At 39.4% G+C, this 26,855-nt stretch overlaps 1 protein-coding gene across 1 annotated transcript in view; it reads left to right on the top strand.

Annotated features, from left to right (window-relative positions):
• LDLRAD4 (low density lipoprotein receptor class A domain containing 4) overlaps positions 1-26,855 on the top strand; it is a 294,876-nt gene that overhangs the window by 25,949 nt on the left and 242,072 nt on the right. The window contains exon 2 of the mRNA XM_069778916.1: positions 19,212-19,342. The gene's annotated coding sequence lies outside the window, so the exon portion shown is untranslated. The remainder of the gene's footprint in view (positions 1-19,211; positions 19,343-26,855) is intronic.

Genomic DNA, 26,855 nt, shown 5'->3' with positions numbered 1-26,855 from the left:
TGGTGGTAAGGAGTTCTGTTACGTTTTACTTGTTTTTAATTCTTCTCACTTTCCGAGTCAAGAAACTTGGTTATGAATGAATTTCACCTGTAGTTTTCTTACATCCAGCCCAGGCCTGAAAACTCTCACCTTACTTCCAATGTCTTGCATGCTTTGGGGCAGACTCACAAATGCTTGGAGGTATAGTGCTCTGGACTTTCAGTTGCTTGATTCTGAGGTGGGTGTTGTACACCCGACTTGGTTCAACAGAGTGTTTTGTTCCCACTGCAATGAAAAGGGAGAATTAAACATGAAGATGGGATTCACAACAGTCAGTACTATGGCTGTGAAGCAGCAAATAAAAAAAAGAAATGGAACACCTGAAGAGGAGTGCTTTTGTTTTGTCCAACAGATCTTGGACGTTTGCGAAATGCAGTGCCGGCAGCAGGAGTCTGGGTGAGAAGGACCATGCTGGGGGAGTCTTCTCCAACGGTGGCTGTCCTCACAGGCTGTCCCTCCTTTCCTCTGTTTATGGCTCTTGTGTCAAGTAAACAGGAACGCTGGGGAGCCTGCTCTCGGGCTTGGCTTTACGTTGTTCATTAAGGTACTTTACTAAAAAGTAGGATTGGACTTTAGGACTTGAATTTTGCAGAACTTTAATTGCCCTTTGATTGAATGGTTCTGGTCATTAGCGCAGATGTAATGGATTAATGTTCTTTGAGGCTAAAAATGAATGGCCGTGGCGGGAGAACGGTCGTCTTTCCCCTGTGTCGCGCTGTAGACAGACTGCTACTTCTCTTGTCAGCCTCTGATGTAACTTAATTAATTGTAGAGGAATTACTTCCAATCTATAATTAAGTGAGAAGGAAATTGAACTGGACAATGTGAGAAGCTCCCTGTGTTGTTGCTTATCATTTTGAAGAGAAATGGAAGACTTCACATTTCATTACTGCCAGTCTGTCACCTTGAGCATGAAATTCTCCTAACTAAGCACTGTTTCAGAAAAAAAGTTACTAGTTGTTCTGTGTAGGTTCAAGTTTGCTTTTTCTTTAGCTGGTTACTTAAGAACTGTTATAAACTTAGGAGGATACCAAAGGTTTTGGTTTTGAGGTTTTGTCTGTTGGTTTTTTTTTTTCCTTTTTTTTTCTTTTTAAGACATACTGTGCTAATATCCTGCAGTACCACCACATAAACCTGCAGTTAACCCTTGTGGGATCTTCGCTGGCAGGGAGGTCATACCAAAGGCCTGCTTACTGACATACCTTGTCTACCTTCTGACTTTTGGATTTGCTTTGTCACATGGGGAGACCATGTTTGACGTTTGACTGGAGCTGTTCTGGGTAAGCTTCTTTTCATCAGATTTTCAGCAGAACTTTTGCTACTTACGTAAAGAGTTACACCACAAGAACTACCGGTGTGAGGACTTCCATACCAGTATAGTGAGGTGGTGGTTATATTAACTGTGGGAAATAACAACCATTTCTGGTGTCCCTGGTTGGGTATGCAGCCTTTACAGGAGCAGTGCAGCTCTGAAAGTGGAAGCCTGCCATTCACATTTGAAGTTAAATATAAAGAAGTGGCTGGAAAGAAATTACAGAATATCTATCATTCCTCAGGACTTGCATGGAGCTTGTTGTCATCAAGAGTATGCCAAAGGTAGTATTTCTCCAATTGCTCATTTTTCTTGGACACTCCCTGCATTAGTTTTACTGTTCTTCTTGGACATCTGAATTAATTTTCCAAGTTCTTCTTTAAATCTTGGTTTAGGAGTCTTCTTTTTTGATAGCCAATTCTTTTTTACAGTATCAAGGTAAGTTTTAGTACTCCTTCTCCCCGACTTGAGCACTGTAATGAAAATAATTTGTCATCTGTGTGAGGAAAGAAAGTGTATTTGGCCAAAGATTAAATAAAAAGGTAACTTTGAGGATATAGTACGAGTTAGAGCTTGAAGAAAAATAAATACGATTGACCGAGTCTATTGTGCGTATCCCAAAGTACGTGCTTTGTTCTATGTGCATTTAGCCTCTTTTTTGTTCTTAATTTTTGGAATAATCAAGTTGCAGCCTTACTAATATTCCTTCTTAAGATATTAGCAATACCAGTTATTAAATATCTGGTGGTTTTAATTTTTAAGTTAGTTTCTCTTGAAATTTGCAGTTAGGTTACTTTACTATGCCATGGCTTCTCAAATTCATCCATTCTTACTAGCTGCTCCTAATGTTTAAAAGAGCAGCACTTCCGTTATCAAATACACTCTCCAATATTGACACACATGGCTTCCTCTTTGCATTTTTTGACTTACAATAACTACTTGGTATGTTTTCTGAGTTAAAATACATGATTTAGTGAAAATGAGATTGTGAGTCTGTAATTGCATGGGTAAGAAATATTTCCGGAGTTAGGATGATGCTAAATATTTCATTTGAAAATAGAAATACTTTTATTTTGCAGTTCAGTAACTCAATTTTCATCTTAAAAGTAATCATGATTGCTGTATGGAAGAAAACAAATACCGATATTTGTGGTATTATTCTGCTTAAAAAAAAATCTAAACTTTTTAATAAAAATGAAGTCGAGCTGTAAACTGATACTTGGCTTCTAAATTTTGTTATCTAAAATATTTTTTTAGTGTGTTTTTTGATTTAACAATTTACCCTGGACTGAACACTGTTGAACCATTTGCCACACTGAAGTGATCTTTTTGCACAAGCTGGTAATAATTATACCTGATATAGACCTAGAGAGAATAAATAATCAACTGTATGTTACAACTCCCATCACTCAGTTTCTGGAACAACAAAAATATTTTGCTGAAAATTCCTTGAAATTGAGGCAAAAAGGTCAGCTGCAAAAGATGCATCTAGGCTGGATGGGAGAGCTAGCAGCGGGGACAGATTGCATGGGGAGGATCAGTTTGAAACATGGTTCACGTGCTCTGATTTCTGGTAAATGTGGGATCATTTATAACATCGTTGAGGTGAAAATATGAATCTTGTTAAAATATAATAGCAATCTTGTTGAGAGTGCAGTTATTTGGAAAACAGTGTATATCCTTAACTAAAACCTCTTCCTTTACTTTTGACTTGGGTAAAAACATTCCTGTCAGAGTGATGGAAAAATGGTATGTTAACAGTTCACTAAGTGCAAATTTTAAAATGGATTTTCTGACAATACAATATATTTTTGGTAGTGTTTATATGCTGTCACAGAACTCTGTTCCCATATTTTCTGTAGCTGTTATCAAATGTTTGAGATTGATATGCTTGGGAAGGTGGTGAGGGTGCAACAGAATAAAATAAACTTGTGATGAAATGTCTGTGCCGGGTGGTTAGAATTTTGTTTAAGCTTAGTAGAATTTGGGAAGCGTGTGTCATGTCTAGCGATGTGAGAGAACAAACAAATTTCCAGTTATCCTCAAGGCAGATCCTCAGCTGATGTAAACTGTCACAAAGCAAATGATGTTAATAGAGATTTGATTATGTTTCTCTAACTAGTGGAGAGTCTGTCCTTCTGTCTGTCGTTTCCCAGAGATGCTGCTGTGGTGTCTGTTAGATTTGAGCCTTTTTTATTAAGGAATTCTTGGTGTTTAAAAACTGGTGAATGAGCTCCAGATGAGCCTATCCTTTCACTGAGGTAGTGATTCTCACTTTACTTTTATCCTTTCTACAGGAATGTAACTTTTCTTCCTGTTACTTTTGCATTGGCTCCATCAGCATCCTTTGAGGTCACACTTTGGCTGACTTAGTCCAGGATTGCCCCTCAAGTTCCATAAAAAGAGAGGACAACTACTGCTCAATCCCTTTTGGAGAATGGCAATAAAGGAGAGAATCCTGATTTGGCAAATTTAGAACAAAGCATGCATTTTGCATGTTACAAAAACATTAGATGCTATGTGTAAATGAGGCACTGTTTTTTAAGGGTACCTATGTTGTAATTTATGTTTTGGTTTATTTTTCAAATGTTTTATGTCCAGAGTAATTTGAGACAGCTTCTACACGGTTAAAATAGTTCAGACTGTAAATAAGGCACCATAGATTAGCACTAGCTAAAGATTCAATTGTGGAAGTACATCTAGATGACCTTATTTTTGTCAAAGTTTTTGGACCGTAAATGGCTAATTTCGCATTCTACCCAGTGTAATTTATTGTTAGCTTATTCCTAAGAAACTACAAAATTCACAATTTGATACACATTCTTTTAAACGGTGTTAAGTGCAAGAGTTAAAAGGAGCAGAGAGAAGTATCGTATTAGAGTAATTCTCAATAAACAATTGATTTGGAACAAAACCATCCTTAATGATAAGTGTCGTTTGAAGATGACCTGTGATTACAACCCGCAGTTTTGCTGTCGTTTAAGCTAGAGGGGACATGTGTTACTGCCTTGCTCAATTGATGAGCTTGGATGGATGATTGAATGATGAGACTGCAAGCCAGGTCTTTAGCTTGTCAGCTCATGGCTAATTCACAATGACAGTGTGCGTGCAAGGCAAGTGTCTGTATTCTGTCATATTTAAGCTGGTTACAGCCTTCTCTCTGTGTTAATGGTGTAGATGCTCCAGAACAGACTGAAGAAGAAAAAGATGGTGATGGACAGAAAGGAATGGGCAATTTTTATATGTGTCAGTTGCTGTTTTTTCCCTGTTTCCTTCTTTTAATGTTTCCATATAGAAATTATATATTAAGGGAGTGTTATCCATTAACAAAAATATTTAACTGTCTGGGAAAACAGTCTGTGTTTTTATAAAATACATTTTCAGTTCACTGCCTGCCTTTGCAGTTTCCAAAGCATCTAGAATCTGCTATCTTCCCTTTTGCTTGCAATTTTCACGTTTCTTCCGTTCTTGCCCCTTCTCTCTCACTTGGCTCTCCATTGCACAGATATTTTCATCACTGGGAATTGTGATGGTACCAGTAACAGTTAAAGTAACATAATGAGCCCTAACTACTGCAGAGCTAAATTGCAAGTAGTTGCATATACTAAAGCTGCTGAAATCTTTCTAGTAATTTATGTTCTAAAATGTTTCCTTATTTTATTGTAATGATTTTACCCCTGCTGCTTAGCAGAAGCCTAGTGACAGGAAAAGGGAAAGTGGCTGTGTGGACCTGTTTGTTAAATGAACATCAAAAAAATGCAAGTTGTTAAATGAACATCAGAAAAGGCAAACATGAGAATGCTGCAACAAGAGAAAATAGTTTCAAAGTGTTACTAGTGGGTTAAAACAATTCAGATGGAACTGCGATCTTCTAGAAGTCGGTATCATTTTACGATTGATGGTTTAGATTTTTATAAGATGCTGAAAAATTCAGATGCAGTTACCAGTGAATCACTTTTTCCTTCCCTGTTTAGGTGGTTTCACAGGTGAAGCTCTTCAAGATGAAGTCACTTCAGATACTCCAAATACATAAAACTACTTTTTTTCACCCACATGATTTGCTTCACTGTATTCCTAGTGATTGTCACACCCACATTGTCAGAGGTGACTGGTGTGTTGGTTCACTCGCTGTCTCTCAGCCAAATGGGGTTACCTTTCTCCAGGCAGTCAGTGGCAATAGGTGGTAGGTTTTTTCCTGCAGTAGGGTCTGCTGTGAGGTCTTTTAATGCCATCAAACAAGTCACAGATGTGGGCGAATACTTGAAAACAGGGTAAATCATGCAGCATTAAGTAGTTTTGAGTCCTAACAAGTCAAACAGATAACCACTTCTGCAGATGCTCTGTCGTTGTCTCAGAGGAGCGATCTATCCGTGAGCGCACGCAATGCGAAGTGCCCTGCTCAGCCAACCAAGGACTTGGACCCCTTGCAGTTTTAGTGCTGCTTTCGTTCATTAGCCTGGTTCCACTGTCTTATTTTGCAAGACGTATTATGTAAATCATGTATGTTATTGGTTCTTTAGATTATTTATGTTTTCTCTAGCTGGATGAGTATTATGCAGAAGATTTGGGAGGTCACATAAGCTGCAGAACTTACAGATGTGGTGAAGTATTGTGACATAGTTGATCTAAGTTGTTACAGCATGCTGTGCTCTGTGCATGCGAAGCTGCCTTAATGCAGCTACAAATGGGAAGATTAGGCACATAATTGATGAATTTCTTTTGTTTTACTTTTTTAGTAGATTGTGTATTCTTTTTTCTCTATCTCAAAGAAGGGGCTAGCTCTGGACTGAACAGTAAATACATGTTCCTTTTTTGCTTGAAGGGTGGAAGTAGCAACATGTGACACATCACAGTCTCTATTATGTCATACGTTATATTCTACATGCATGTTTGGCCTTACCTGTATATTGACTGGCATAACCAAAACTATCATTTGGCACATAGGTTTTAGGAAGCATGAATATACTTCTAATGTTTTAAAGGGGTGCATGGAGTGAAAGTAGGATTCATACTGTCAAAATTGTAGAAATGTGGACAGTTAAAATGATTTGCATTCAGCTGGTTTCACTACAGATTAATAAAATGTACAAGTCGTGAGATGGTGGTATGACTGCCTTATTGGAAAAGGTCTCAGGGAGCAGAGTAGCAGGAAGTGTAGAATATATGTGATGTAGTATGCCCAATATATGTAATATATGGGTACCAAATGAATAATTAATACAGTATATCAAGTATAATACAGTGTAATGGGAGTGTTTTTTGATGTACTGAGTTACAGTTGTGTTAAAAATTTGCATAACAGGTATGCACAGGAAAAATCTAGAGTTATTGCAGACAGTTTGACAAGTATGTATGTATTTTCCACAATTTTCTTCAAAAACATTTGGTTAAGTTTTTTACTGTCTTAATTTTGGCATTTTATTTAGCAATATTTAGTTAGAACTATACAATACCAATGTGAAATGATTCGTTGTCAGTGTTTCTGTCATAGAGTGCATTGCATAGCTCTTGAAGATGGTCTGATTTCTTTTAGGTAAAGTTTGTTGCTTTTAGCAGGTGTTCAAAGCACAAACTCCTATATACCTACAAAGAGGAATATTCAAAGAGAAACTTCTTAAATCACAGGAGAATGTAATTCTCATTAGGGCTGGGCCCAAGCTGTAGGGTTGAGGCCTTTGTTTCCGAAATAATTTAGGACTTTGTGATGGGTTGACTCTGTCTGGAGGCCATTTGCCCACTCCTCAGCTGGACAGGGGAGAAAAAATACAACAAAAGGCTTGTGGGTCCTTCATGCTTACTTTAACAAGGATTAAATAATTGGCTGTTTGAAAATTAGCAGTGAGTTGATATCTTTGTTTTCTGTGCCTGTGTCAATCATAAGACAACACTGGAGTTAACTTGTTGCTTTATCACTGTTCTGAGCATAATATACACAGTATACTTGAGAAATTTAGGAAGGTTGAGAATTTTATGTAATCTATCTAGTATATTGGTGTATTTGTGAAGCGGGAATATTTTCCACAATCTGCATTTCCACCAATGTGCATTCTGTTTATATTATCACTGGGCCAAAAAAAGGAATCTCAGAAACTCATTATTTTTAACATACTGTCCAGAAATGGCTATTAATTTCCATGATTTTCAGGTTTATAAACCACACTGCGCTTCTGCAGGCATTTATCAGCTGTTTGAAACAATTTGCTACAGAAATTTGCATTATTTCAGTACAACCCCTGCTTCTTGCCTAGTACAGCATCAGTTAGCACTGAAAAAAAAGATATTTCTTCCTCTGAACTTGTCTACCTTGTTTGATTTCTAGAAATTAATATCCAGTGCCTTGGTACCTTGTTAGAAATAACAGGCAGGACTTCCTGGTAATAAGCAGTTACAGTCCCTTTTACTTGACAAATGAATACATTTTTTTCCCTGCTCTGTTCACTGAAGATTTCTTCTGCCTGTCAGGTTCAGATGTCATGCTGCAGCTGTGTTCAGGTGGGCCAGCAGGTGATAGTACGAGGATTTGCTCCCCATTTTCTTTGCAGTGGCAGTGTAGGGCATTGATAAGACCTTGGTCAGAACCTGTTCAGTCAGGACAAGTTACTTGTATCCTGCAGGTCTCTAATGCAGCCTACTCTTGTCCATCTGTCTGTCCCACCCTTATTCCGTCATACTTCCTTGTAGGGTTCATTTTCTAGATTAAGAAACAAAAGTGCTGTATCTTTTAAACCCTTAAATCCCTTTCCTGTTCTTGTTTCATGGATGGGTTTAGCACTATTTTCTACAGATGCAATGAAACATCCTGTTGCAACCTCCTCCTGTCAGTTACTTGACAGCTTAATTTCTCCTTTCAGAACAGTGACTCTTGATCTTCCCTTTCAGAAACCCTGCCATGGTTGCTGTAATCACAGACCCTCCAAATACTTGTTAACTCAAGTGCATCACAGTTTTAAACTGTGTGTATATATTTTAAACTGTGTGTATATATTTGATTTACAGTAATTTTTTCTGTAACTCAGGGGGCTCCAAAGGCTAGTGAAGCAGCTTTCCAAACAAAGTCAGCAACAAATGTTGACTGGACAATCCTGGTAGATAAAGTAATCGGTCCGTCTTCAGTTTGAGAAGTCCCACACAAGCTCTACCGGTATGCCCTGACTCCTGATACTGAAGGCAAATGGTATTTCCTGCTTGATCTCACAGTTAAACCTGCTAAAGAACGTGAGATCTGATAGTGAGGTTGTGTTGTGAGGACTGCTTGTGGCACATATTTACCAAGATAAGCAACTGTTTATGACATTTATGTGAAGCATTTAATGAGTTAATGTTTTTAGTTGAAAGCATTTTTAAGTTGTATAGATATATTGCAGGTGAGAGCTCTGATGAATGAAATGTACTACCAGTTCGCTCTGCAAATCTTTTTCTAAAATCCTAAATTCTAAAATGTGTCTTAATGGTAAGCCAAGAAGGAAGGTCCTTTTGGTTGCCTGGAACAGCTTCTCCTGTTCTTCTGCACCTGGACTCTTCTCAGCATCTGCTTCCTCACTGTCATTTCATTTTTAGCCCCATTGTTTGAGGAGGGTTTCTTTTTTCCCAAGTCGTGCTAGAATTGCTCTGTGGCATGCCCTCTTCTGTTCCTCCGTAGCTTCCTACGTGCTCTCCGTCCACTCCTCTCATTCCTCTGCTAGGGTATTCTGGTGGCAGCTCCCACTCGTCACAGCTGCTGCCATTTTCCCTATGTACTGCATAAAAAGCTGGGAAATACCAGTTTCAGGACTACCTATGGAGCTCGCATATTCTGGTTTCTTACATATGAAGAATGAGGTTTGAATTCAAAATCGGAGGTGGGGGCCTCTTCTGCCCAAGGTGGAAGATCAAGAGTTGTGGCAAACAGAAGAGTGCATCCTGCGTGGGCTGGCCCCTGGGAGCGGCTCTGATGCTCAGCTGACTGCCCTGGAGTCTGTGGTGGGGTCCTGGATGTGCGTGTCCTTTTATTCTGCTGCAGGTAATGGACCTGGTCAATAGTGATGGTAATACACTGGCCAGTTGTGCAAACACATCTGGCCCTTGTGTTCTGAGAAAGCTGTTGTAGGTGCATGGACGCTGTGGTTGTGCAGCGTCTGCGTTGTGGTTTGGTATCTGAAATGCTCCAATGCAGCAGCTGTTCTGGCATGTGTAAAGCACAGGACGGATAGTTCTGCTTCCCAGGGAGGCAGATGTGCAAGTTCTGGGTTATGTGGAAGTACCAGTCCTAGCGATGAGTGGAGAGTGCGGAGATCTTGGAGCCCTAGGTGCAACTCACGGTTCCTCTCAAAGAGGAAATTTACTTTGTGGAAGAAGGTTTCTCTTCCACGGTTTGAGCTTTTGCCTAGCATATGGGTAGGTAGGAAGAGTTTGCCAAATGTGTTATAGTTACATAAAACATGCAACCTCTGACAGATATGAAAAAGGTTATAATAAATGATTCCTTTGCATTCCCTCTCTGAAAAAGCTAAACAAAATGATAATACAAAGTCCATCAGATTTTCTTTCCTGTTTATGAAGTCCTTTATGTTAGTGCGGAAGCTCTGGCTGTGAGCATGGGCTAACAACAGCTGGATCTATTTGAGAGCTTTCTGCTAGGCAAGTATTATGCTATTTTGAATTACGGTGTTCATTTTGTTTTTATTTGCTATTGCTATTAATACTTGTGTATATGTGGGAGATTAATTCCCATATCTCATCTCCATTTCCAGTTCTGCATCTGCTATAACCCAGACATACTAGAGGCTGCTTGAAGTTCTCAGATTATTTTTTTTTTAGTCTCCTTTCTCCCTTTTCTGTCTTTCCCATTTTTAAAGCTCTACTGGTTTTCCGAAGGATAAAGTGAAGTTAAAAAAAGATGTAGAGTTGTATTTAGGAGCTGGGGATTATTTTGCTTTACTGGAAATATGTAACCAAGTTGGTGGTTTGGAAATATTTTCATGAGAACTGCTTGAGCTAGAAGTTACTGAGACAAAATTCCATAAAAGTAACTGTGAACTCCAGTTTATAACAAGGTCATTGTTGGCAGCCTTCAGTTTAAAAACTTTCCGTAGTTGCAAGAAAAGAATAATTATGGATCAAAGTGATCTGGATTTTTTTTGGCAATTAAAAAAAAAAGTCAACATTTGGATTTGAACCCTACTGTGACTAGCTCATTTCCATTCAATTTTTACTCTGTATCCTCAGTAAGAATGACACTGAGGAAGAGAGGATGGAAAGAGACACTTTTTTCTATTTAAAATTGGTTCCGCAGGATGGAAATTTGGCAACAGGCATGGAAACTAAGCAACTCTGTTTACAGAGCTCTCTGCCTCTCGGTATAATGAAACCAATGAGAAAGCTTGAATAAAGAGAGATTTGAATGATGAAGCCATACTTTTTTGAAAATTTTCTTTATGCTGCTTTCTTAGTCTTTTTAGCTTGTTGATAAACTAGTTATTTGGTGTGAGACGTAATGTAAATTGAGGGTGCCAGTACTCATCTTGTGTCCTGTGCTCTTCAGAGCTTCTGGCCACCGTTCACACGCACGAGCCAGACACAAAGAGTCTGGAAGGGGTGATACCAAAGAAGCTGAGGGTGTTACAGATACTGCTAGGAGAAATGTTAGGAGGGAACTTTTATGAGAGGAGTCATTGCAGGTTTCAGACATAAATTTAAGGGTTGGGCTGTGGCTACTGTTAACGCAGGAACACATGGGAGTAAGTGGAATCTGTTTCCCATGTCTAACTCCTACAAAGCATTGTCAGATCTTTTCAGAATCCAGGTGGGTGTACCTGTGCCCTCCATGGTGTGCTAGTAGGAAACAGCTAGGGTGGGAAGCTGGAAGGACACAGTTCCCTGTGCCATTAACTTAATGATCAGGAAAAAAGAATCCAACAGGGAGATGGAAATGAGTCTATTAATCTGGTAAAGAATAGTAGAAATTTGCCTAAGATCAAGGAGAAAACTTAGGAGAAGCTGTAACTTGCTGACTCAGAAAATTTCCTGGTGCTATGCAGTTGCCGGCAGTCCCAGACATCTGGCAAACAGCAGGAAAATATTTTAAATTTTTTAAATACTTGCTTACAGAAAGTAAGTTCCTCAGATTAAAAATTGTTAGAAAAACGAATAAAGTCTTGTCTTCACTGAAGAGTTACAGGAGGAGAAATTGTTGTTGTTGTGCGTGTGCTGCTTCTTAATCATATATGGAGCCATATATAAAGGGGAGAGGTGGGTGGTACCTTAAATTCCCTGGCTGTTTGGCTTCAAAATAAGCAAATGCTTATGGATCTTTTTAAAAAAAAACACCAAACAACAAACAAGCAACAAAGGGGCAGAAAATTACATTCCTTTGTTCCCTAACATTTTGTCTGCAAAGATGCACAGTTCATCTATTGCAAGGATAATACCTACTTCACAACGCAGTATTTACAAATATGTTACCTGAATGAATACAAGCTCTGTGGGAAGAGTCAACTTTTCTTTCACAAAGGGAAGTGCCACCTTTCAAACTTTGGGAAGCCCTTTGAAAGGGTGAATATGCAAGTGAATAAAAAAGATCTGGGTGGCATTAAGAGGTCTTTGACAATGTTCTTTACCAGGAGGAAGCCGAGCAGCTGTGCATGAAGGAGGGTCACATCATGGACTAATGTGTGGGTAAAAGGTGGGAAGAGTAAGGTGGGAATAAGTGGTCCCTTCTGACAGTCACCAGTGTAGTTGGACGGGTTGGTGTATTCAACATATAAAATGTACACTGGAAAAGGGGCTCGTTGATGAAGTGATGAAGTTTGCTGATGATACTAACTTGCTCATGGTAGTAAGGTTGAAGTGAACCATGAAGAACTGGAAGAGTGCCTGATGTGAGTGTGTGACTGAGTAGTAGAAGGAAAGGTAAAATTCAGTGCAGATGAATGTGAAGTGATCTACATGGGGAAAAATAACCGTGATTACACTAAAAAATGACGCGCTTTGAGCTGACAGTTACCATGGGTGAGTCAGTAACTGGGTTATGATAAACAGCAATGTAAAACAGGAACTCACTACTCTACACTGATCAGAAAAGCAAATCAAATGCTAGGAAATACTAATAAAGGAATAGAGAATTACACAGACAGCATCGTTGTTGCCTGTGTGTAAGTTCACAGCTCACCGGCATCTTGTATAGCATGCACAGTTCAGGTTCCCTCAGCTCAGAAACAATACAGTAGGATGGGAAAAAGTTGGAGAAATCAGCATTCCTAAGAGATATGGAAAGGCCTATGTACAAAGAAAACTGGGACTCTTTATCCTGGAAAAAAGAGACATTGGAGGATATTCTTGAGGTCTGCAATATTGTGAGCGATGGGAAGGGGGTGCACAGGTTTAATTGTTCGCTGTGTCTTCCAGCATGAGTCTTAGGAAGCATCAAGTAAAGTAAGAGTATAAGCAAACAGGAGAGAAGTGGTCTTCTTAAAACACTGTGCCAAAGAATATTGTGTTTGCTGAAAGTTTACATGGGTCCACTTTCTGACACTACTTACTCAAAAAAAAAAAAATTCTGTAATTGTACATATGATGTAATGGATAGGTATGCTTTGAAACATTAGTGTTTTCGATGGTCTTTTGCAGTTTTGTGTAGTCTTGTTTTTCCCGCAGTAGGTAACTATCACAAGCCTATAATGAAAAGTGAGATAAGCTCATTTAGCTGAATTAAGTGGCCTCCCTATATGTATAAAATTATTGGGATCCTTTTTTAATGTGTGAGGAAGTCTTTTTAGTTTTCCTTATTTAGTCTCCCAGCTTCCTCAATTACTTAAGAGGATATAGTACCTTTATTTGGATTTTAAAAAGCAGTCTTAGATTTAGTTTCTAGTAAATGTCTCCACCATTCCCTTTGTCTCTAGAAGATAACTCTCTCCGCTTGTTTGAGATCTTTGGTTGTGCACATAGGAGAAATACTTTAAGTTATAGTGGTGTGGGTTTATTGGCAGCCCTGGATTTTCACTAAGGCATTATGCCTCTTCAGGCACGCATGATGTTGTTAAAGAAGGTGAAGTTGTGCTTTAGCCCTAAAACATGGCACGTTCCTTCTCAGTGCGTTGCCAGCTTCTTCTGAAGTGGTCCGTCTTTAACCACTGTTACTGAAATACCGGGTCCCAGGTTTGGTGCAAAAAAGCAGTTCATGCAGAGAAAGCTAGGCGCTCTCTGCCCTGGTATCCTCAGCAACAGGGCATGGTTTTCTTGAATATGCCTTTCCCAGTTTTGGAGGTGATGCCGTATGTTGCTGAAACAACAGGACTCCCATTGAAAGCAGAGGAATAATGACAACACCGAAAGCTTTTAGCTGCAACTCCCTGCACCTCGCCGGGCTGGGTGAGCTCATTTCCCTTCTTCCCAAGGTCACTCACCTCAGTAGCATCATATGTTATGTTCGTGTTTGAAGCGCATTTACTTGCCTGTGTTTTGCGCATGTTCTGTGTGTTTTATGCCTTTCCCCGCTCCATTCCCAGCGCCTGCATTGTATTCTGCACCTTCACTCAAGATGTTAACAGTCATCCTTGGCAGCCTCGTCAGGGACCCATGGGCTGGCCTCTGTTGCTCAGGCTGTCACATCCTTGCTCCTTGTGCTATATCTAGTCTGGGGATTTCCGTTTCCCGGACCAGCTGGAGAGCTTGAGTGTGCACGCACGAGGCTCCCTTGCTCGCTGAACCCTGAGGAGGGATGTGGCGGTGTACGTAGTGACTCTGCCTGGGGTGATTCCTCGCAGCACTAGGAGACCTTCATTCATTTCTATTCTGATGGGCACTTTCTCTTTTAGGAAGCTTCTCTCTCTTACAGCATTATTTGTCTGTGAAAAGGGCCAATACCCTTTTTGGTTATGCAGTATCTGGTGTGATACTTTCGTGTGATGGACTTGTGTGTAATGTTTTGCTTCTGAAATGAGAGACAAATCTGGGGATGGTCTTGAACACGGTTGCAGAGAAAGCACAGATACCAAAGTTTAATGGGAGCCCTGGTTTCCTGATGGTAACTTGTTGTGCTAACAGCAGATTCATTTGTTTCCTAATTAATCAGAAAGAGTGTTCTTTTTATTTCAGCCATCTGGTGGAGAGCATGTTGTTTAGCTTCTTGCTACTGCAAATTGGAGCTACACAGGAAAAAGGATGTTTCAACTTCTGTTTTTGGCTTGTTTTTCTAGGTTGAGTCAGTACAGAGCACGTTAAAACATACAGTAATCAGTTGCAAAGTTCATCTCCTAAGGACTGCAAAAATTTAACTTTAAGTTGTCTTCCCTGAAAAGACAAGATGATGATATTGATGGTTTAATTGCTTATTATTACTTGTTTTATTCCATGAAATCAATTGTCAAGACAAAAGCGAAATTTCCTTAGTGAACTGAAGAACTATTCTAGGATACTGAATTTGTTACCGCTTTGTAGAGAACATTCAATGTCGCTTTCACATTTCTTCTTTGGATTAATGTCAAAAACATATTGCCTGTCACACAATTTGTCGTTGAGTGTGCCATTAGCTTGCTAACTCCTCACAAGGATCTTAAAACATTGCATTTTTTTTTCTCCAGAAGTCCCTTTAGCGCAGCCTTTCTTTGGAAGCTATATTGTTCTTGTGGAACATTTTCCAAGGAGCAGTCTGTCCCTATGCGATGTTTACTGTATTTTTTGCCTTGCAGCCAGCAGATTTTAGTACAAACTTGCCTGGGGGTGGCCTTGTCCTATTTTCCTCTTAGATGGTTCTGGCATTTACAGAGCTTGGGAGATCGTGCTTCTGAATTTTCCAGTCTGAAGAGCTCGAGCCAAAACAGCAGGGGAGACAGCAAACCTGTACGTTGTTTGGCTTACGGCAGCTGGGCCTGTTTTTCCTTTGACCTAAAGCAATGGCAGATTTTCTTGGGTTTTGTGTGGAGGAGGGGGGAAGTGAAGAAGATGAAAGATATGTGAGGAAAACTGCTTTATCTCTGTGCTTGGAAAAAGCAAACCTTTCATTCGCCCCACCCCAATCCCTCTTTTTGAACCCCTAACAAAGGTAACTCACTAAACTCCAAGCTATTTTTACATTGCATGTAGAAATTTTCTTTGTTTGAGTTAGTTTATGAATACTGATTATTGATGAGAAGAGAGATGGAGCTTTGTTTTAATATTGCATTAACTTTTTGAACAACAAACTCTTCTTCTGTTGTAGTACCATAGTACTTGCAGAATGGGCTTTATATTAGAGGACTGCTTCCTTTGCAGTGTTTAGTGACATTTGATAGCTTCCCACCAACCTGTATTTTATCCCTTACCTATTGGTCAGTGAAAGAAACTCTTGCCAACTAGGGCCCAGAGCCTCTGCTGGGGAATGAACGTTGATGAATGAATGTGGGAAAATAGGAAATGCCCTGCAGATGGGTGGCTTGGAGAACATAACAACTCTTCGAGTTTGGCCTTGTGCTCGGAGAGCCTTTGTTGTCTGTAAACAGTCTCCGCAGTCATCCCCTCTAAATGAGGTTTCCTGTGGAAATTAATTTCACTGTTGCTGCCTTTTACGTGTCCTAGTCTTATATTTATCAGCAGATGTTTCAGTTAAGTTTTACGTTTATGTAACAGAAATACTTATTTGTGCCACAGAGTGAATTTATTCCTAGAAGAATGGGTTTGCATGTGATTGTTGGAATCCTGAGCTCATGAATTCCAGGAGGATAGGAGAGTTTCCTAAAAAGTTTGTGAGAACAACTGTGAGTGTTGAGGCTTAGTACATGTTTGAAGTGGAACACAAATTAACACTGCCTATGTGTGCCAAGCATTTGCAAGGGACTCATAATGATTAAACCAAACTAAACCCCATCATTTCTCTAAAGATTGATAGGGTTTCTGCCTGTATGTCTACAATAGTGTGGGACAAGCTGGTGACAGATCCTGAGCCTCCTCAGCTGAACACAAAGGGAAAGAAAAAAATTAATCTTTCTCCATGTTTTAATGTTTTCTCGCTTTATATTGTTTACTTTGTAGTTTTTCCTTACAGATACATGGGGATCTTCACGATGACTTGCAGGAGAAACTATTGTTTCTGCTGTAGTTCTGGCAAGAGAGTATAGTGCAGAAGCTACACAGCTGCTCCTTCTGTGAGGAAGCTGTTTACCAGCTTCATAGCACACATGCTCATCCAGAATAAGAATCTTCTTAATTGGCAGCTTTGATAAATTTCCCACCCTTCCTCTTGTTCCCATTTGCAGCCCTCTGAGTCAGTCAGTGATACACCCAAATCATGTTTCATCCTAAACGGAAGATTACTTGGATCTGTACGTGGATGCAAGAAGCAAGGGGAACAGACACACGTTAGAGCAGACACACGTTAGAGCAGACACACGTTAGTCTGGAGTTTTCCTGTTGGGATAAGAAAGGTCAGCAGAGAGCTGGTGCTGTAGAACCAGCAGCTCCAGCCTCTCTTGGCTGAGCAGTGGGAATGCCTTGGGCTGTCGGAGTGGGCCAGTAAGGAGCTGAGCCTTTCAAAAAATACGCTGGCTTCAGAATCATTAGGTGTGTTATGTAGGCAAGTAGTCCAGTTTTGCCTAGGTGTTCTATATTTCTTTTCCTCTCCTCTTTCCATGCCGCAAGTCAGTGTTGCAATATGAGGCTTTCATTACTTCATAGATTGCTTTGTTACCTGTCGCCTGACTGAAGTGCCCTCACCTTTGCAAGCTTTGCTCTTTGTGCATAGGGAAACTGTTTAAGGTAGATACATTAAAAAAAAAAAAAAATAGTAGTCCGTTCTAAGGTGATAATTTATTTCATTTTCCTTTAATAATCACTTCTTTATTCTTTGTCTAACATGAACTTTTTCTGCTTTTTGTTGCCCTTTGTTCTATAAATCCAAATGGGCCGTAGTGAATTCTTGTTTCACATCTTCCCCTTTTTTCAATGATTGTCCAAACTCTGAAGAAAAAACACAGACAGAGGGCCCTAAAATTCTGTGAATGTTCTCTCTTGGACATTAGTACTGCTCCTCACCTCACTTTTGTCACTAAATGTAATAATTCCTATAATTTGTCTTCTGATATTTAATACTTTTACTGTGGCCCTTAGGAATAGATTTCCTTCCCATGTTAAACTTACTCAGGGAGGCTGTAATCACGACTTAGTAATTTCTCTCTTCTTTTAGTGTTCTTAAGAATGTCTTCCTTAACATTAAGTAGCAGACCTAGTAGATTCTTTGCTGGTATTAATTGCTGTGTAACCAAGTGCCCTTGAAAGTCAGTTATATAAATGAGCAGCCTTGAGCTGGCCATAAGAGCGATGCTGGCTTGAGTTTTAATTTAATAATTGAGGAATTGGAATATAAAATGGTTCTTTGAATCTAAAATAGGATAGAGTCATATTCTTTATTAGACAAATTCTAATTACATGAACTATGATATATCAGCAGTTTAACATTTAGTGTATGTGGTCACTTTGCATGCAGGTCAGCATTTTAGATACCGTTATTATTAGGAAGAAGCCTTGCATTCAGTTGCCTTACGTATTTTTAGTTGAGTATTTTGAAAGAAATTACTGATACGTTATGGCTTTAAAATACCAGGTAGAGCTGGTATTTTGCTTGAAATATATTCTTTACATCTGTTTTTTTCCTTTCTTAACTTAGTTATCCTAAAAGTCACAATTCTTCTGTAAAAGTTTGTTGTATTTTTCCTGAAAATGCATCATACTTGAATCTCTTGGTTTACTAAAAAGCACATGAGTTCTGGACAATGGAGGGCAGGTATATCATCCAAATAATTGTTTTGTCTGTTTGGGTAAAGGTTACTTATTTTTACATACAATATATGCAAAAATCGGTGGATGCGAAGTTATTTGCAAATACAGGCTTGGCAGACCTCCTCTGGAATTCGGAAAGGGTTTTCCAGCTCGACTTAGTCATTTTTTCCCAAATGTCTTGGCATAACTGATCACTCAGGAGTGACATATGGTAGAAACATGCTCTAAGGGACAAGTCTCCCGGATGGCGCACAGCGCCACACAAGATAGACAGATGGTGGCTTATTCAACCTTGGAAAAAGTTTAATCCTACATATTGGCACGGCGGCCTGGGTACTAAGAGAGAGGCACACACATGCCTGTGAAATCTGATGCGAAGCTTTTGTGAATTTGCTTGCTATTACTGAAAGAACTAGAAAGATTGAGCTGATATTACACAGCATGAGTATCTGCAAAATTACGTGTTCAACATGCTATCCAGAAAAAGTGATGTTCTCCAGAAAATTGGAAATCCCAGAGTTAGCAGAGCACTGCTGAACTTTTCACAGCTGTTTCTAGACTAAGACATGTTTATTCGACAAAGCTGTTGAGTATGTAACTTACGCACTAATAGCTGTTGATTGAGGTGTCGAATAGGAGAAAAGGTATTTCATGTTTTTCATGGTTTTACTTATGTTTCAGGGGTTGATATTGGTTTTGTGAAGGGTTTTAGCACTTCACAGCACAGAAACTGTAACCTTTCTTTCTCTTAGGTAAGTTCAAACAAAAAGTTACAAATTCCCCGATGCTAAATTTAAATTTATAGCAGAAAATGCAAACTGTACGTTACAGTTTTTTTAAAAAGAAGCAGAACATCATCAGGCCTTTCACTTTAATATTTTTGTGTTTAAGACAGTAAAGAGAGAGACAGAATATCTGACATGGAAAACTGCCTCCTTGGTGTGGCTTGTTGAGATACCTAGGGAAGAACAAAATCTGCTTTGAATTCTTTCTGGAAACCCAGTAGCGATTGATTGATTGATCTTCTGGAGTCAGTGCCATGTTCTGTAAGGGTTTTGAAAATAGTGGCCCACTGAAAACACAAAGGATTGCCTGTCAAACTTCTTTTCCCCACACTTTCTTTTTCTTGTAGATCACGCTCAATATTCACAACCAGAAGGAAAAGGAAGAATCTCATGACTCTCTGGACTTCAAGGATATCATTATGTTGTGTTGGATGAGTTTAAACTAGACAAGACTTCTTTCTGAAACACTTCCAGAAAGGTAAATATAATTCAAACAAACTAATCTTTTGCCACTAGAGGAATACTTTGGTCAAATTAATCTTGTGCCAGTAACATTTCAGCCATACTGTACCACAACATAATTTTTGATACATGTTTTATAGCAATATATATAAGTATGTGGTGGTGTGTGTGTGTATACATATATATCCATATACATAGCTATAGCTAAACCTTACTAGTAATTTCTGGATGTCGGAAGGTTTTGATTTGTTAGCCCTGGTATTTTTTGTGGAAATGTATTGGTTTCAAGGAATTCTCATAGGTGCAAGAGGTGGGGAAGGAAGAGGGAGAGAAGTAAGATGCCCAGAGCAGCCAGCATATTAGTAATTATTTGCCTGGATGCGGAAGACCCAGTTAATGTTTCTGTTCTACCTAATGAGAAAAATTACTTGAAAATGAGATCCTAGCCACTGAACTATAAAGTCAAATGGCTCATTCAGCATTGACTGACACATATTTTTAAAATATGGTGTGGTATGAGACACACAGAGCGAGCTGCAAAGAGAGACTAATTCAATAACCTGTTGTTGAGGATATGCATTGAAGAAGTAAGAGATGTCAAATCCTTGCTTTCAGCTGAGGGTGCTCTTGTGTAACATAAAGATATACTTACTTCTGGGCTAGTAAAAATAAACATTCACTCTTTCTGAGAATGTGAGTACCTTTCAGGTACTTATTTTGTTATCACCCTTGTCTTTCTTTTGCTGTGCCCCATTGTGAGAAATGGTGACCGTATCATAGCCAAACCTGAAGGCCTACAGTAATTACTGCAGAACTAGTGCACTCTTTCAGATTTCTTTTTTTTCAGCTACTACAACTAATTATTATAGGACTTAGTGAATTAAAATTTTAATAATTAGATTTTCTGCACGGGTGCACAGTCAGCAAAATATGAGAGCCATCAAGTGTACTCTCTGCTAGGTACTAGGACCCTACAAGAGTTTCTTACACACGCAGTGTTTTGGTGGCCCATCCAGCCCCCTGTGACAGAGTCCTGCCTTGCTGTCATGAAGCATGCCTGTGGGCCTTCCAAACATCATTTATTTGTGAGAAAGAGAGCTACAATCTGGTGAGATGATTAAAATTCTGCAGATCCACAGCTGGCACCTTTTTGACCCAGATCTGAAGCTCAGACTCGGAACTACTTCAGTCCCTTGAAATTTTAAGTCATGCTTCATAGAATTGCTGTTTTTATAATTTATAGGCTGAGCGTGATCATATCATTGTTGAATCGCTGAACGTCAGTGTGTGTGAATCAGCCATCTGCTGTCAGGGCTGAGTCTTGTGTCTCCCTGGCCAGTGACGGCAGAGGTCAATAAACCACGATGGTGCTCTGTCAAATGGGAACGGTTCAAAGTAATAACATGGCTGTGTCCAAAAAAAGCCACTTTTCTTCAGCCTACTGGTAGTAATGACATTTGGAGGACTGAAATGGGGAAAGCGGAGTTGTAATAGAGGAATGGAGACTGTGTGAAGACAGAGATGTGAAAGGTTTGGATGTTTGAGAGGAACAAAGGCTGGCTTTTGTAGCAGGGTTTTTGAATTAATTATGGAACCAAATGAAGAATGGAGAAACTGTCTACACAGGAGAGAAGCAGCCTTCAGGATTTGGAAGAGAATCTGCATATAATAGGGATTTTTTGAGAGGGCTGTGATACCTAGGTCACTGACCTGAGAGTGGTAAGGAAATGGAGATAGAAAGTGCATGTAGTCTTATTTTGTCTAGACTTGCATACCTTGTGCACTTCCCAAGTGGAGAATGATTGGGTATTTTGGAACTTGTACAAAGCTTGTGCATGTTTTGCTTCAACCACCGAAAGTCCTGGAAACCCAGCATACCTGCAAGGTTAGATCCTTGTGTTAAACTTGCTGTGAAATCTGGGCAGCATGTGGGTTAGCATTAACGATGGCATCCTGTGCTATCTTGATCTGCCAGGTCCTGTTTCTTTGGAGATATGGTAATCAATACAAAAAAAATCTAATGCAGAAACTAAGAAAAAATTTGACAGGACATAACTGATCCAAACCAAAGGAGACCAAAGATGGTTAAGACGGGACAGACACAACTTTACCTGCAGTGGTGGCAATTCTACCATACTAGTTCATGCAAATTGGTGCCAGGCTGTTGAGAGAGCCTCTGAAGTGAAGGTTGAGCTGAAACTTTAAAAATCAGGACTAAGCCATCTGGCTGCACACCTCATGGAATACCTTTAATCTTTAGTTGTTGCAGCTGATTCCAAAATGTACTCTCAAGAGGTGTAGCCAAACAGGAGGAAAGAACGATTTAAAAATGCTCATTTGTTCAGTATCCACTGGTAGGAAAATGTGAAGTTGTAATTGTCTTCTATACTTCCCCCTCCGCCATTGGGAGATGTTTTTGAGGTATTAATTCCTAATTTAGTACTTAATCTCCCTTCTTTCTCCCCCTCCTCCCCCCAGAAAACCCCAGGCTCCACTGGTTTAAAAATACCATGTAGAGCTGATGTAACTAGGTGTAGGTTGTGATGTGCACAGGAGGTGATGTACCTCTCTTAAAATCTTAAATGCAGGTAAAGCTGAAAATGGCTGCGATCACTTTTATGCTTTCTGTCTATCCCCCTTTGTTCTCCCTCCCTCCCCCTTCCGCTTGTGCTCCCTTGCTCTCTCTTTAGTATAACACAGTTGAACAGCAGTGAAGTGTAAAATGTGCTTTTGCCAAGGTCAGTTTCTTGTGATTACTCGCCTGTGGCAACTTATGCCAGTTGCAACAGACTGAGTCTCAGCAGTCCACAAAGTCACACTGGTGCTTATGCAGAGGACACCCAGTGTAGGTTACCGTAGCTGTAGTCTGGAATAGCTTGCAAGGCTGCTGAATTTTAGCAGCTTTATTTAACTCTTCCGACCTAGCGTGCGCTTGCTTCAGTGGTTTGGAGTCTGTTCCATGAAGCGCTAGGTTGTCCTGTTCTCTGGAGACCCTGGAGGAGGATTTTGCATAGATGAAATACTTATTGTTAGAGGTTGTTTCTTTTCTTATAGTGGATTGCTCAAATTTCAGGAGTTACTTGTAAATGAAGAGAAGATAAAATAAGGCATCAGACGCATGTATCTTCTAAATATTATATATATATATTTCTTGTGATTGGCTTGCTTTTGGAGAAAGTCATATCAAATACTGCTGTATTGACATTGGCAGAAAAGAAATTGTATATCAACCTAGTAAGAAGTATTATGGAAAAATTTAAGAAGTAGTTTTTCAAAGCAAGAACTTAGAAGATAGTGACACAACAGTCTTTGTACCACCTTTAAAAATGTTGTATACACTCATAAGCATCAAATAATTTTTTGTTTAGAACTAATAATGATTTTGACTGCTGTGACTGGGGAATGAATGTGAGATTCAAGAACATCTGTTTTAGGAGATAAGATTTGTTGGCTCCATTTTGTTGTGCACACTGGATTGGGTACCACCGTGTGGTACCCAGTGGAAGCAGGAGGGACCTCCACTTTCATTCTCCTTTCTCACATATAAGCAAACACCCCTTTATGAAAAAGGTTATATTTAGAACAGAAAAGCGTGGACTTCCTGTGTTACATTGCTTATTTGTACTATCATCAAGAATATACATGATTATGGAAATACATTTGTAAGAAGCATTTAGCTCTTGAGCTTTGTGACAGTGACTTTGAGGTTACCTGTCCGTCACTACTGACTAGCAGAGAGGCAGTAAGAAATCTGGATGATCGGCTGAAGGGCTAGAGCTGAACTTCGGTGACCTTTGAAATTCAGTTAAGTGCAAAACTTCATTGCTTAAAATTGATTATGCATTTGATTAATTTTGAAACTGTGTTGCTGTATTAAGCACAGCTCTCTCATGTTTGGTTTGGAATGATTCCTCAGCCCAAGTAAAATAATGTGTCAGCAATTGAGTCTTCATCCTGTCAAGACCCTTGCACAAAGCGCGCAAGAATATTCCCGTTGCGCTCAGTGGAACTCCCCACAAAACAAGGTGAGGAGTCAGAAGTCAAGTCATTTGAAGCACTTCATGAAGGGTTATTCCTGTATTTTCTGTTTAATTTTGCTTCCAGGCTTACAAGAAGTATTTTTATTGAGGAATATGTTAGTTGTTGCTTTTTTGCCTATATGGAAGACAATGAAATAAATCTTTTGTTGCAAGTATGTTTTAGACATTTGCTTGTATGGTTTTCATAGCCTATATGATCCTATTGCTATTCCAGCCCCTATTCCTTTGCTTTTAATAACATGTGTATTGTCCCAACACTTATGGAAGAATATGCTATGAGAGCTGTGTTCATACTTTGTGAAGATTGGTCTGTCTACTCACCTTTAAGTTAGAAATTCATGGTGGAAATGAGCAGTGTTTTGTGTGTCTGTGCTGTGGTATATAGGCCTGTAGCACTTGCAGTGATGCATGTTGTCTTCTGATCGTTAGAGAGACAGTGGCAATGAGCGTTACCTGTAGGAAGAAACAGCTTCACTAGTGGAAGCTGGTCTTCAGTCAGCTGAGAAATGAACAACTGGGTCTTCTTCAGTGCAGAAATATAGAAGAGTTGCGTTGTCCATGCTCACCAGAATTTGTCCCATTAATTTCCTTTACTCTTAAGAACTTGAGGAAAGGAAAGAACTGTTCAGGCACCAAAGCTGGTTTTGGAACATTCTTAATGACGTTCCTGCAGTGGGCTGCTGCTGCATGTTCTGAGGATTTCCTCATCAGTACGTTCAGCACGAGCAAGCAGTTGACAGTTGAGATCGAAGAACTCTGCACAAAACCCTGAACTCATTCAAATCTCTGTGCAGAGCTCCTAACCAATTTTTTAAAATTCAGTAGAACTTCACTGTTTCTCAAGTTCTCACCTCCTGGATTCTGGGTGATAGCAGAAATGCTTTGCTGCACACAATAAAGGTAGATGTTGTGGTTTTTTTTCTCGACAAGTGAGAATCCAGAGCCCTTGAAAGTCTTGCAGGATTTGCAGCCTAATTTTTTAACTCATGGGTGGAGATATGAAAGCTTGTTAAGGGATTTATCTGTGCACTTCTAAGTACTTTTAAAGGGAGCTCTCCAAGTCAGTGTACTACTCAGCTTTGAAGCATTTACTGTGCTAATTCAGATGTGCTGGAAATAAGCATTTTAACATATGGATAATATCCTACTTTTGTAATGCACCTGCAGTTTGTGAGTACCACAGGAGGTTTCCCTTTTTGAAGACAACCACTGCATTCTCATTGTAGAAGTAGAGGAGTACCTAGCATTCAATGTTCTCATTGCTGTATTAATTTTATTAGAAACAGACTGGGGAAATGAGCAGTAAATTTGTGTTGTGCAGCAAAACATCTCTCATGTTTTTTTTCTTTTTTTTTTTTTTTCTTAAACTCTTTATATTTATCCTGCTTTTCCTCATAAGCATTCAGTTCTTATTCAGACGTAGGGGAGTATCTGAGGATTAGGAGCTAGGTTAAAGAGAAGTCAATAAATTTAGACAGAGTAAACATTCTCAAGTTCTGTATAAAAAAATGTTCATTCCAAATAAAGGCCTGTGTTAATCTGAGGGAACAGTAACTCTGTAATAGTTAGCACCCCTACATCCTTGGAAAATGAAGGGGAGACCAGCTGATAAATTATGTTTTTTTGTGTTTCCCCTTTTAATGGCAAATTTATCTTTAAGCTTCTAACAGCTTTTAATAAATGCTAATTTTACATTTCAGTTATGATAAGACAGCATCATCCTGATAGTTTCCTTCTTAGCACATGGGCAAAATTCAGTGATCTGAAAGTAGAATTAGGAGGCACGGTTTCTTACAGTTTGTTACTTACGGCTTTGACACCTGAATCACTGCATGGACTAGGACAAGTCTATAACATGACTTCAGCTTCCCCATGGGAGATGCTGGCTAATAATTTCCTGCCTCATGGGTGTATATGAAGATTAACTTCATGGAACGAGTGAAGTATTTATTAATAAATGATCATTATTGATATGTCACTTACTTGTTCATAGTAGTGACATTGGTAATACATTGCTCCTGAGGGGAATGTAAATGAGCACATAAAACAAAAGACACTCATTCAAGTAATTTTCGTCACCCTTTGCCAAAGCATGTGTATTCAGTAGTGTCCACGTTAGTGCTTACTGTTTTGATGATTTTAAAACATTAAAGAAGAAATGCCACCGAATACTAAGGGAGAACCCAAGGTCATGCTCACTTTTTCTGTCTTAAGATTGCACCTACTGGAGTGTCTTCAGTAAGCTTTCTTTAAAGGCCTGTTAACTGAGAATGTAAGTGAAGCAGCATACATTTTAAATCCAGCTACATTTTAGAAGTTTAATCTTGTCACCTGTTTTCTGCAGTACAAGTATCATGTATGATTATATTGCGAAGTGTCCAACAGCAGCATGGTGATTTAATTTTTTTTAAATTTCTCACATTTTTCTTGACCGAGGCTAAAGAGGAATAAAATATTTTGCCAGTCTGTTTCCAGTGTCAGAGCTGTCATTTGGCCTGTGACAGGAGATGTGGGGAAAGGAGCATTACTTTACATTTCTTTCAGTGGTCAGCTTGAGGGATGTGACTGAACAGCAAGGTCATACTGGGTTTTGAAGGAGGGGTTTTTTAGATGCTTTTCCTATTTTATTAGCTCCTTAATGAAAAAGGCCCCTGGATCTTTATTTTTTGTTTCTTTATAGGTTTAGACTTATGTATTTTTTTCTACTATCCTTTAAATATTAAAAATCATCTTGTGATAAATGTCCTTCGGGTTTAAACTAGAATTGCTTCACAGAGCCTCTTTTTTTTGGGTGTGGGTTGGAAAGAAAGAAATGAGATAAATATGAAGGGCAGAGGAGGGGGCATGCACTTGAAAACCCAATTTGCTATAAAAGCTGAGGCACAGAGGTCATTTTTGACACGGTGCTGAGTATCTGAGCTGTTGTCTGAAAGGGGAGCAGTGGTGATCGTTCTTGCACCCATTGGTTCCTCTGCCATCATCTCATCGGATTGAGATTCCCTTTTTTTAGTGTTGTAGTCTAATTTACCTAAACCTTACATGTGAAAAAATAAGGAAACTCAGCAGCTTCACTGAATCTCAGCTGCTTTTATAAATTCGTGTTATCGAAGATGCTGGTAGTGACTGGGTTGCACCTTACTGAGTCTTTCCCTGCGGTCTCAGTCGGAAAGGTCCCATTCCCTTCGGCCCCACAGTGGACACCAGAGCTTGTGCCCCAGACCTCTGTAGGGGACGGTGCAGGGAAGTGGTCTGACACGCTCACCGTCCTCTGCAAAAGACTTCATGGCCGGCAGGAGCTGCTGAAGGTTACTGGTCATGGCTTTAAACCCTTGTTATGAACATACGTAACAGAAATGCTCAGAACTGAGAAGACGTAATTAATTTAATGTTATGTTTTTGTAATGAATGTGAGAGTTTGAGTTTCTATCTAACGTTATTGATGGAGCTTTTTTTCTCACAGGAATTAAACCTGAAGCAATGACTTATGAA

Source organism: Haliaeetus albicilla, chromosome 3 (genome assembly GCF_947461875.1).
Source record: "Haliaeetus albicilla chromosome 3, bHalAlb1.1, whole genome shotgun sequence".
In the NCBI taxonomy this organism is placed as follows: domain Eukaryota; kingdom Metazoa; phylum Chordata; class Aves; order Accipitriformes; family Accipitridae; genus Haliaeetus; species Haliaeetus albicilla.
This window is presented reverse-complemented; position numbering and strand designations above follow the sequence as displayed.